Here is a 14188-nt window from a genome sequence, read left to right as displayed (position 1 = left end):
AAGTCATTACTAAAAGTTTTATGGTCGTCATCGTGAACTCGTGGATCGTTACGGTGTATCCATCAGCACCATGAAAACTGATTTGTTCAGCGTGTCATAGTTTTCCTTTCCTCTTCAGTCTACCCCGGACTTACTTTTTATGAGCAACTCGGCCGGTGTTTATAGAAAAGCAGAGGACGCTTATACCCTACCGGTGGACCTGGTTCATGCTCCCGGTTTTTAGTGGAGTCCGAGTCGCTCATTTACTTTAGTTACTTTGCATGTATTATTTTAGTTACTTTATGTTCATTGTTGGTTTTGTCTAATATTTGTAATGAACTATATTTCTTCGAAGTTATATTGAGAATCACTCAGTGGTTACTAGGTAAGATTTATTTTTGTCTTGGCGTCTAGGTCAAATATACGCATTGGCCGGTGGCGTGATTGAACTATAATAATTCAGGTGTTTAAAACGTGCGTCGTTTCATTGATAGAGCTATATCAGTCTCAGCGTCATTCTGCAACTATTATTATCATTGGTTGATGGTTTTTCCTTTCATGATCATTTGCCTATTCCATTCAAATATTTTCATCAATGGCGGATAGATTTTTCTTAATTTGCATATTGCTGTTTCGGTTATTTGGAAGAGCGGTTTTACATTACAAAATTTGGTCGATGAGAAGGAGACATTTCTTTTTTTATCAAATCAGAAAGCTTGTTACTTCTGAAATGAAATTATTACCCTTTATCAGGGTTAAAAACAGGAAATTTCCCAGGCGACCGATTTCCAAGGAAACAGTCGTGTTCAATCTCCTCTACATATGGTATATAAGCAGTTTTAAAGCTTTACACCGATCGAGATTTCCACTATATATAAGGACATTGGATATCTGTAATTGTATAGGGGATGGCCAAGTCTATGATCATTAGATTCCAAAATACGTCATTTCTACATAAATGTTTAAAATAAGTTGTTCTCGTGTGTTTGAATATAATTTTGAGGCACATTTTCAATTGATATATCTGGCTTACAACTTTCTTTTTGTCTTATTTAGAATATTGAATATAATATTGCATAAAGTATAATTTCCATTAACCGACTGGTCGACTTAGTCAGTTAATTCAGTTAATAACAAGCGTTAATTGGAAGCAAGAGTGCGTCTTCATAGAAAATGCTTTATTAGGTGATAACTAAAAATAAAATCCTAACAACAAGATCAAATTTCAATATTTTTTATGTGAGCATGGAATCGGTAGAATATCATATATTCCCAATACGCTTTCGAAATAAAGTGGAATCGGAACTAAAACATAACGGGAAAACTTCAGTTTTATTATAATATACACGTGTTCAAGTGTCAATACAGCTGTAGCAGTAAATGGAGCGATTGTTTATTGAAAAGATATGAATAAGGTCTATTGTTTTGCTCCTTTTTCCGGTCGGAGAGACATGGGATTCCGTACATCTCATTCGGAACTCCTTAGACTTTCTCATTACACGAAAGGAAATCACAATGGCAAGAAAAAACATGCCGACTAAAATGATAACCATACGTGCACATGACAGACTGTGGTTTAATAATGATACTTGGCGAGAAATTCGTATTCATGACAGAATTCGGAAAAAAGCTCTCCGGACGAAACTGGATAAAGATATTCTCAAGTATAAAAAAACAAAGAAATAAAGTAAACAATATGAAAAAAGTTGCCAAAGAAAAATTTGAGAAAAATATTGACAATTATATAACGGAAAATTTAACGAATTCAAAAATGTACTGGAAAATAATGAAAATGCTTATTAAATCCAACAAAGGTATGAATGCTATACCTCATCTCATTAAAACCTTGAATAACGACACAGTTGATGTAATTAATGATGATAACGGAAAATGTGATCTGCTGAATGAATATTGTTCATCAGTCTCCTTCCTTGATGACGGAAACTCCCCTCTGCCTGAATTAGATCTAAAACGAATAATACGTTAAACCACTTCGTAATATCTCCTGAGGTAATAGCAAAGCCCCTTGCTTTAATTTTTTAATAAGTCAATTGAAAGTCACAGATATCCAACTGCTTGGTTAGGTGGGTCATGTTATACCTATATTTAAAAAGGGGGATACTGCATTACCTTCAAATTATCGTCCTATTTCGCTTATAAGCTGTTTGGGAAAGGTAATGGAAAGAGTGGTGTACAAGCATGTATATAATCACCGAATTGATAATAGTTTACTTTATCCTTACCAATCGGGGTTCTTACCTAAACATTCAACAGTGCATCAACTAATTGAACTATATAATAGTGTTTTAAATTCTCTTGAAAATAAAGAAATTAGCTGCTTCGTATTTTGTGATTTCTCAAAAGCTTTTGATGGAGTTTGGCATAAAGGTTTGATACATAAACTCAAATCGTACGGAATTAATGGAAGTCTCATAGACTGGTTTAAGAATTATGTTACTGATAGAAAACAGAAAGTTGTGCTTAAAAACAATTGCTCATATCTTTTACTAATCCAAGCAGGTGTACCGCAAGGGACAGTCCTGGGTTCCTTACTATTTCTGATCTAATTCTAGTAACAGTACTGCAAATATAAAAACAGTAATAGGAAAGGATCTGGAGGAACTTGCAGACTGGTCAAATAAGTAGTTAATGAACTTTAACCCAGATAAAACCGAAATAATGATTTTCTCAAACGTTAAAACACCAGATGAAATATCCTTTTCCCTAAATGATAATATTATACCGATAACACACAGTCAGACATCTTGGAATAACATTTTCACTAGATGGTAAATGGAATAACCAAATAGATTCTATTAATAAAAGTGTTAATAGGCATTTAAACATTTTAAGAAAGTTAAAATATAAGCTAAATAGAGATACTCTTTCCAAACTCTATACAGTATATACATCTGCCCACTTTTTGAATATGGTTGTGGAGTTTGGGATAACTGTGGAATACTAAATGCATATTAACTTGAAAAACTACAACTTGAGGCGGCTAGAATTGTTACAGGGTTACCTATATTTACAAAAACAGAATTTTTGTACTCTGAAACAGGCTGGGAGCCACTCTCTGAAAGAAGAAAGCGAAGAAAACTACATTTATTTTACAACATTGTCAATAATAAAGCACCCAACTATCAATGACCTTGTACCCCCCGATGTTCAAAGTTTAACTTAGTATCCCTTGAGAAACGGCAAGGATTTAATACAGCCATTCTGTAGGCTGTCATTAACATCTGAATCTTTCATTCCTTCTGTTATTGAAGCATGGAACAAACTCGACCCATCCGTTCGCGATCTAGGCTCTCTTTCAAAATTCAAGGCAGTACTAAAAGAGAAATCCACAAAAATAACTACGCCTTCATATTATTCTTACGGCCCACGAAAACTTAACATAATACTCTCGCAACTCCGTTGTTCGGCTTCGTTTCTAAATGGAGATCTTGCTAAAACTAACACAGTGTATAGCCCAGCGTGTAATTGTGCTAAAAATGAGGATGTAAATGAATTTTTCTTTGTCCTTTCTACAATGATATCCGAAACGACCTTATTCATAAACTGAATTGGCTACCCAATTTTTTACTTTCTATTTCTACCCACATAGAAATAGAAAGTAATATTCTTCTAAGTGGACATCAAGATCTTACAAACGAAATGAATGTACCAATTGTAGAAGAAATTCTAACATTTATCAAGAAATCGAAACGTTTCCTCGTTGTTTAAAATACTTAGAGGCGTCGGGTCCACACATAAACTATACGTATTTGCTAATCTTTTGTTGTTATCTTATTAACCCAATTCATGTTAGATGTTTTCTTCTCCTTTTTTTCTTGTGCATGTCATTACTGTATATCTTTGTAGTATGCTAGTATGCTCTGTGTAATATTGTAAGAAATGTAATTCATGGGAGAAGACTTCATACGTTTGCCCAACTTGTGTCCTATCCCGTTTGTTCTACTTGAGCAAATAAAATTGTTATGGTTCGCGTATGACTATAATTCCTTTCTGCATCCGAGGTTTCGAATGGTTACAACTCTGCCATACCCAGAACTTAACCCGCCTCTTTATGCAAATTAGTTCTGTACAAGGGAAACAACTCCGCAGATTTGTCATGAGTACTGGTCTCAGTATCGTATTAATTTTCCCATAGACTTCTATAGTGAAGTGCATATTTTTAGGATTTTTTAACAAATATGTAAATTGATTTAATAAAACTTTCACTTATGTAGCATTTCTAAGGACATGTGAAAAAATAATTTCCCGCAAAGGAAATAGGGTGAGTCCACGAAGATTGGACAGAAAAGTAGTCTTGAACTATAAATAGCCATTTTCCCGACTTTCACTTTCCTTTTGCACTCACCAAACCAACCTTTTCAGTGGAACATTTTTATGATATTATGTTAGATTTTCTGTTAAAAAAGTTCTTCATCTTACAGCGTGATGTTTGCTCTATTTGTTTAAGTCATTGTTCATATCTTTTGACAAAACATTAGTTTGTAGAGAGGCAAAAAGAAATGCACTATATTTTTATAGCATCCATATTTTGACGTACACCTGCTCAGGGATATGCAATACGATACTGGTACCTACTGCTCATTTCACACCCTTTATGAATTAACATATCTAGAATTAATTAGAAGATGGTAAGGTTGCGAAAAAAAATTATGAATATGAACATGCATAAATGAGTTCATTGATATTTCATTAAGATGTGTTGCTCGAGGTGAATGGAATCCAAGCTCTCTTGAAAAAAAAATTTCTTGAACTATTAAAGACCGAACACGAAGTTTTTAAAGTGGTGACGCCTACATAAAAGGCTCGAACAAACGCACCATCTCCCCCGACTTAATCATCATTTTCTTGTGCTAAAATCCTAGCTATTCAGATTATTTGTTCTGCTGTCCTGGGTGTGAAAATTTAATTCTCGAAACATGCACACTATTCCTTTAAAGTCTGCGACTGACTTTCCAATGTATTTGCAATTAACATAGAGAGGCGAAGTTTAGTATCTTATGTAGCGGAGTAAAAACCCCTCCGAAAAGGGAGTATACCGCTGCACAGCAATAAATTGTTAGACACGTGTTGATACTCCAATTGAATTCTACCAAATTATGTCCAAAGTCTATGAAAAAGGTGCTCTCAAGATTAAATACCCTACTTAATACTTCTGAAGATTTTTCTCAATTTCTAAGTAAAACGCAACAGGATACGATTATTTGTTCCGTATAGTTGCCTTTAGAAACTAGTTAACCCCACTGCAGATTTGCTGCGCCTGATTCCACCGCAGATTTCACGCACCTGTCCAAAGTAAGGGTCATAAGTGTGTCTTTGTATGTTATTTTACTTTTTTAGTTTTATCATGTAGGCATGTTATCGTTCTGTTAACGTGAATTTTATTACTTTTGTTGCCATGGCCTTTCAGAGCTTACATAAAGGTGTGTTTACACTTGTTGAAGACCTTTAATGACCTGGAAGTATTTATTATCTTGTATTTAAGTTATACGCTGGTGCATTTGTTGCATTCTTATTTCTATATTGACAGTCGAATACAAAAATTATATGTCGATTAATACCAAATGATGCCAAATAAAAGGAAAAATGGGTATTCCAGGGGGGACAAAGTTCATCAATCCACTCGCCAACATTATTTCTGAAGCCGACAATAGTAGACCTTGTTCAAACGAAAAAAATGTTTTGCTGTAAATATGCAGTGCGATGTAGTTACGCATACAATTACTAGTAATAAGAACTTATAATACAAGATAACCCAAAACGTTGCATAAAACAGATCAAAGATTCTTATTTAGATCGAATATGGTTAAATAAAATAAATAAGATTAAGAGCTGTATTGAGGTTTGGAAATCAAGAGATTTGACATTTGAGCAACTGGGATGTGTGCCCCAGGTGGTTGAATGGGGTACCCCTGGCGTGTTCCATGCTGGGGTTGTCAGGCTATAATACGGAAAACCTGACCACAAACCATAGTGGTGCACCGTGTTGGGAAAGATGCCACGTTCCTCGCACGTTAAAGAACCCTACTGTGGTATTCTCCCGGAGTAGGAACCATAGGGTTCCCCCACAGGAGGCTAAATTGCCCCACCCTACCCACCTCTCCCTATTTCCAGTGGCAATCAAAATTTGTCGACCCCATTGTCCTTTTGTCCCATCCCTTTTTCATTTCATCATCATATCATGTTCGTTTTATCATTAATTTCATGTTCATCGTCTGAATATAGCTGAAATATTGCTGCTCGGATGTTAAACGCCAACAAACAAACAAACAAAATTTGACACAGAATATTTTATTTGTACATGTTCAGACATTAGTGACTTAGGTCAGATGAAGATGTCGAAATATTACTAAAATCTCTTGAGCTCATGGATAGAGTTTAATAATATACATAAAGGCAATAATTCATGTAGAGAAAAACTTCTAGAGGAGAACACTATGGGTAACTTGGATTTTAAATTTGGTGGGAAAGTTCTACTTTTTGATAATTTTGCCAAAAGTGGGATAAAAAAGGTAAAGAATTATGGAACACCCATACTAGTAATTCTTTTGAGTCATCTCTAGTTGTTTTCAATAAATTAAACGATAAGAGAAATTGGATAGCTCAATACAGCAAAATAAAGGCAGATTTTAAAGCTGAGTACATAAATTCTAAAATTCGATAATATTAACTTGTCAAAGAAGAAAGTGCCATTCGAATTTAATAACACTCATTTTGTACGAGAGGGCAAGGTTATGGCGACAAAGGATATAAAATTGAAACAAATACAGAGTTTCTATGAATTCCCACTGAATCCCAATTGTGAGCAAAAACGGGAAAATTTCTTCATAAACGAAAATATTCAATGGGATAAAATATGGGCTTCATTAAAAGACAATTTTGGGAATAGAAAAGCTAAGCAATAGCAGTGGAAACTGCTCCATAATATTATTTATACCGAGGAATTGTTACAAAAAAAATAAATTCTTCAAATGTTTCATGTCATTTTTGCAACGAAAGGGAAAACTTGAATCATTTATTTTTTACATGCAAATAACTGGTGAAAGAAGTTTGGAAAGATGTTTTTGAGATGATTGCCGTTTTGTGTACACATATGAATATTGACATTATACAAAATTCAGAAAAAGTCATAATGTTGGAATTTGGGTTGCCAAAATTTGGATGTATAACATTTACTAATGGAAACGATTTTGTTAAAAGTCAGGTGGGCAATATGGAAATATAGGTTTATTGCCAAGTATCAAAAGAAGACAATTTCTAAAATTATCATTTGTAATATGATAATAAACGAAGTTGCCTTCATAGCAGAGGTAACATAGTTGAAAACCTATACCTCGAAATGAAAAGGGTATCCATTTATTTTCATTAAATTGTTATGTAGTATTGCAGTCTATAGTATGGATAACATTATTGTAGCTAGCCATTTACACTCCCTCCAATGTATTGTTACTTGTATAATATGAATTATATAATGTGTACGTCATATCGTATTCGTTCTATGCGTGGTATAGTTTCTTTCAAGAAATTACATACACTCAAAAAATTTACTTACGTTCAGCTAATATATAATCAGTTCGTTATAATCCAAGCCGTTTTTTTTTTTGTTTTTTTTTAAATAAACGTGATATATATGTACACGTACTTCTTTTTATCAGTATAAAGAACGTGTACACGACAATTTTCATTTGTCTAATCTTTATTCAAAACCAACGATGTGTGACATAGAAGTCGGAAAGTTTAGAAGTGCAGTTAAACGATCGTGTCGAGTACTGATTTTGGAGTTCATTGATTTAATAATTGTCCATGTGCATGTGGCTGATACTGAACAGTTTTTGGATGAATTTCACGTGATTGTGATGCTCAACAACCATGTTGCAGATCGTAAGATATAGGTTTTGTTGATAGGGTTGTGGTTAATGCCTTTTTAACTTGGCGGGTATTTCTAGAAAAGCAGAGGACGCTTACCCTACCGGTGCACCTGGTCCATGCTCCCAGTTTTTAATGGAGTCCGAGTTGCTCGTTTGCTTTTGTTATTTTGTATATATGATTTTAGTTACTTTATGTTCTTTGTTGTGTATGTCTGTTTTCCATGTCTGGTCTTTGTCCCTGGAATACATTCTTTTGATTACCGCTATAACCTTAGTTCCCTTGATTAATCTTTAAGATACCGGGCACAGAGTTTTAGGAAAAACCATTTAAATGATTGGGCTTTCAGTATGTACCATCAGGTCTTATTGATTGGTTTGGAATTATTTATTATTTTTGTCTTTTAAGATCTAGTGTTGTAAATACCACGGTGGATATCCGTTACGGATACTATTCGGTCATTTTACGTTCCGTCATTTCTTTTTGCACAAGGAACGGACTTTTGTTGCACAAATGGACGTGTCATCGCCGGGTAGTGATGTTAATTCGAACAAAGGAAACTACCAGAGGTATAGTTTGTTTATTTTTATTGCACTACGAACACTGTTATATCTTGAGCCTTAAAACTGACTTAGTTCATTTTTTTTTAACTAAAAAGGAAATATCACTTTCTTGCAAGACAATGATGCTTGTCTGTCCTCCACGTGATCCCGGCTTCCTCAATTTTGTAAATTATAGAAAATAATTAAAGGTGACGCAATTGCAAACTTATTTCAATAAAAACACAATACTGATGCCAAAAAAAAAAGAACAACTGAAATAAGAAGATATTGTGATACGACGAAAACTTGAAGAAGATAAATTTGGCAGGGGAAAGGGACTCTTTTCGATCGATGAAATATTCAGATATCATGGAACAGGAATCTGTCCGATTTTTCTAGCAACGGATTTTTTGTATTAATTGCATTTTAAAAGAGCAATAACGGCTCAAATCACACTTAATTAATGAAAAAATTATCACTTCTTTTGGTACAGAAATTATAGAAAGGCAATTTGGATTGTACGGCAAGCCAATCAAGACAAAAAGGATATTTCCTTAAAATAATGTATCATAAATTAAAAATATCAATATTTTGGTCTTAGAAAATCTCATTTTATATTAGAAAACCTTTTTTAATATAAGAAAATCATTTTTTAATATTAAAATTTATTTTTTTTATTATAAAGAATCATTTTCTAATATTAAAATTTTCATTTTTAATATAATAAAAAAGAAGAAAATAACATTAGAAATTTATATTTTTTTAATACTACAAAATCATTTTTTAATATTAAAAATTATTTTAATCATTTTTGTCTCGCCTGAGACGAAAGCGAGACAAAGGTATGCTGGTTCCGGCGTCGTTTTTTTCTCCAATCCGTTTAGCATTAAGTACTTGTGCTAAGTCAATGATATTTGGTCGGAAGATACCTTAGGACAATATAGTTTTGTAAAAATCTAATATTAGGAATTAATTTCTATGATAGTAAATTAGCCTTTTTGTCCATTTTTGCTTGGCACAGGATCATGCTTAGTTTAAACATATTGGTATGAACAACTTGCATTGCATAGTCAGCATGGTCAGAGACCGTTAAGAATGTGATTATGATGTTGAGAAAAAAAACGAAGTTGCAATAAATTAAACAATGTATGACTTTTTATTATCTCACCTGGTCCAAAGGACCAGTGTTAGCTATTGTCATCACTATGCGTCCGTCGTCGTCGGCGTAAATCTTCTCCTCTGAAACTACTGAAGGGATTGATACCAAAGTTGACACAGATGTACCTTATGATATCCTTTATAAAAATTGTGTTTTATTTTTTGATACGTCAAAAAACATGGCCGCTGTTACTAAAAATAGAACATAAGGTAAATCACATATTTTGGCCTATATCTCAAAAACTATAATAGATAGAAAAAATCCGAAACATCTTAGGGTCTTCAGAATTAAAAGCTCTAAAAAAAGTCTTCATTGGGTCGAAGTCGTCAGACGACCCCTTATAGGAGTTATTGCCCTTTATTGGGGGGGGGGCTGGGGCGGAACCTCCTGGGATTTCAGGATTTAAAGGCTGTTCTTGATAGGTTAGTAATTTTTGGTAAATAAAAAATCGATTTTTTAGGGGCGCACGCCTTTCACGCCCCATCTCAATCCGTGTTATGTATACATTGAACTATTCATCAAACGATCAGGTTAATAACTCGCAGCGGCGAGATGATATTTTTTATGCATGACCCTAATACGCCTCCGTACAGGTATGATTTTAAAATCTTCATGAAAAAATATAAATGCGGGGTGTTTTATGAAATAATTAACAAAATGTCAGCACTGTAATTTTGCTTAATTTTTGTCTGCGGTCATGATACTCCAGACTTACTAAAATTATGTAAAAAAATATTTACAAAAGAATAAGCTATGACATTTATTGTTTTTTTCTATGATCATTGTAATCATTGTGTTTGATTTTGCTGTCCTTCGGGGCGCCTTGATTCCGATTGGCAAATAAAGTTTATTCTATTCTATTCCATTCTACATACAATTTACAAAGGAATAAGCTAGGACATATACACATACTAATATGTACTTCCCCGCTGAAATGAGGAATCGTAAAGATTCCTATTCCTGAAGCATTAAAATCCGTTCCCTCTTCAAATAGACAGAAATCATCTTATTTCTCACAAGAGTTGCTTATTTTTCTTGAACTTTAGTGTTGAAATGTGGAAGAGTGGTATATTTAGCTATGGAGTGTGTTTTTTTTTGTTGTTTCACCTTATTTGATTAAACCAAAAAAAATCGAATGTAGAATATATTCAGTGCCAGATTTTGAGGTACGATATGAATGTTAAAAAGCTTGCCGTGAAAAAAAAAACCTGGAAAATACACACTTAAAATTTAAATACAATTTATGCTCAAAATATTCAAAAGTTCCGTGGAATACCTGAAAACTTGATATTTGAATCAATCTTTTAATATTTTGGGTTTTCTTCAGCAGGCTGGTGTCACTTACCTCGGGTAACGCTGAAAATACTCGTTTCCTGTGCAAAAAGAAATGACGGAACGTAAATTGACCGAAAAGTATCCGTAACGGATATCCACCGTTAAGGCTAAAAACCACTAATTCCACTTTCCATAGGCTTCTATGCTAATTTCACAATATTCAATGGCTTCTCTGGACTTTACCTTAACTTTAACCTGCAGAGGACTATATATCAGCATGATTCTACATATGTCAACTCACAATCCTCAGAATGGCATGTGGGGTTAGCAGACTTGCAGTGCAGTACTGGTCACCGGAAGTGAAGGGTCTATAAATAGCATGGGAAATCCCAGTGTTTTCACAAGATAGGGGTATATTTAAAAATCAATATGGAGATTAAGCTTCACATCACAAGAAGCAAAATGCACCTATAAAATGTGCAGAAATGTTTTTCCTTTCAGAAACTGTTCAAATTTTTTAAATAAGATGAGAACTTTTTTCACAGCACTACGAGGAACAGGGGTAATTTCTGCGTAAGACTATTTTTGCGTACGTTCCAAATGCTCATTGGCTGAATTGGTGGTCTGTAACCTGTAATACCAATATTTGATATTTAAATGATTAGTATAGTTTCACTTTTTCCCTTTGACCTTAAAGACACTCTTCCATTGAAACGCAATTCACCTGATCGCAATTCTGTGTCCCGATTGGCCAAATACTGATAACATAGTGGCGTTCGAAAAAGCTGTACATCGAAAATTGAAAATGCGTGCCATGTGTTATTTCCTGAATGAAATGTGAAAAATTGTGAGTAAAAAGAACAAAATTTTAATGCGCCGGCCATCTTTTCTTTTGAAATAGAACTTGATTTTAAATAGTCCATTCATTATATTTGCCCTTTGTTTAATACGTATTCCCCTTTAAAACATTTTCAGCTTGGCTCTTCAATAGGGAGGTTGGATTTTTCGAACTCGCTCCAGTTTGCTTCTTTTTGAACGGGTGTTAGGCGACAAAATCACGCGGCTTTTCAATCGTACCAATCGATTTTCATAGTCATCTGGAATTTATAAAAAAAAATTTACTAAAAATGTGTTTTTCCAAATTTTCATAAAAAGTCACACAATCTCGACTCTATAAGTTATTGCATGACGAAAACGTTTCAAATTTGTTATCTTCCGATAGATAATTTAAGTGTCTAATTTTCATGTAAGAATTTTCCAAGACAATTTAAAATATTATCCACACCCCTGCAAAACAGGTCTGAGTAACAAACAAAATACTCATTTACAGCATACCGACACTATAAAGCTAATATTCTAAGTATTTATAATTAAGATAACGATTCTAAGTCTTTATAATTAAGATAACGATTCTAAGTCTTTATAATTTAGATAACAATGTATCTATCTCTTACGTATCTTCTAAATCAGGCGCTCAGTTTTCCATTTTGGGGGTTACAAATGTATGAGCCTGAGAAGTGTTTTCAGGTAGCAGCCGAATTTTTTTTGCAAGTAATAGATTCCTGCTCGGTTTATGTTAAAAGTGGACAACTGTATGGCAAGCCAAAGTGAACAAAAATCAATATTTTGTAATATTAGAAAATGAATTTTTAATATTACAAAATCATTTTTTTTTAAATTAGAAAAAAATTTTTAATATTAGAAATTCATTTTGTAATATTAAAAATTCATTTTCTAATATTACAAATTCATTTTCTAATGTTACAAATTCCTGATTTAGTAATATTATAAAATATCACACATTTTGTAATATTACAAATTGAATTTATGATATTAGAAAATGAATTTGTAATATTAGTAATATTAGAAAGTGAATTTGTAATTTTAGAAAATCACTTTGCAATATTGCAAAATCAGTCACATTTTTTAATATTACAAAATGATTTTCTAATATTACAAATTCAATTAATTCTTAAATATCAAAAAAAGTGTTTTGTGATATTAGAAATCTAATTTGTAATATTAGAAAATGAGTTTGTAATATTAGAAAATCACTTTGCAATATTGCAAAATCAGTCACATTTTTAATATTACAAAATGATTTTCTAATATTAGAAAATCAATTTCTAATATTCAAAAAATAGTTTTTTTTAATAATAGAAAATCAATTTCTAATATTCAAAAAATAGTTTTTTTTTAATAATAGAAATTCAATTGATTTTTTAATATTAAAAAAGTGTTTTGTTATATAAAAAATCTGATTTGTAATGTTAGAAAATGAATTTGTAATATTAAAAAATCATTTTTTAATATTAGAAAATGTTCATTTTTGTCCACTTTGGTTTGCCATACAACTGTCATTTAATGACATTTATAACTGGAATTGAATCCGATAAGGCTGCTTACTTTCACTTTTCTTTTCCTTCATCAATTTATTAAATCATGAAAAACAACGAACCAACCACAAAGTGCCCTGTATCATGCCGTATACAGTTCGAAGACCTAGACTTTGCAGACTTAAACAATATCCACAAGCAGATTTGAAAGTTAACCGGAAGAAGACAAACTTTTTTCTAAGCCAGCACCATGCACCATATTCAATCAATTCAGCTTGAACGAGAATCCCGAGAAGATTTTACGTACTTCGCATACCTTTAGTATAATTGGTCAATAAACGGATGAAGTTTTAAAAGCAAGAATGCGTAAAGCCAGTTCAGTTGTTATAACGCTCAAGAACATCTTGTACCCAAGTATCTAAGAAGGCAACTGAAGATAGTTAAAATGAAAAGACAGTCTTGCTGTATGGACCAGAGATGTAGAGAACTTGTTACAGTTGTAACAGAGAAAAGGGTACAGACTTTCGGTAACACGTTTTAAGTAGCCCTCCAGCTAATATAAGGATCATGCAAAATGTGATTCATGGGTAAAAAGCCTACATATTTTTATTTTTGATATTGTTTGAAATGTAAACAGAAATTAACATGTGGTTTTTCATATAACCCGTGCTCTTAGGTGATAAAAATTATATAGAATGCACTGTAGATTTCAAAATTAAGGGAGATAACTCTGTAAATGACGCTCAAATACAATAGCATATAATGTGGATTATCTCCTAAGAGCAAGCAGATTTGAATAGATAATTACACATTTCATAGTATAGACCCATAAAACAACTTAATTACAAAAACAAAAATATGGAGCCTTTTTGGGGGTGTATCACATTTTTCAGATTTCGCATGATTCTTACAAAGACAGCTACTTAAACGTATCCTACAGGTCTATTGGCTAAATACCATCAGCATCAAGGAGCTATGGGAAATAACGGAACAAACACTTGTAGACCAGAACT

The sequence above is a fragment of the Perna viridis genome, chromosome 7, assembly GCF_037379345.1.
Source record: "Perna viridis isolate PV_CMFRI_1.1 ecotype Kerala chromosome 7, ASM3737934v1, whole genome shotgun sequence".
NCBI lineage: Eukaryota > Metazoa > Mollusca > Bivalvia > Mytilida > Mytilidae > Perna > Perna viridis.
The sequence above is the reverse complement of the archived record's forward strand: the minus strand, read 5'-3'. Positions refer to the sequence as shown.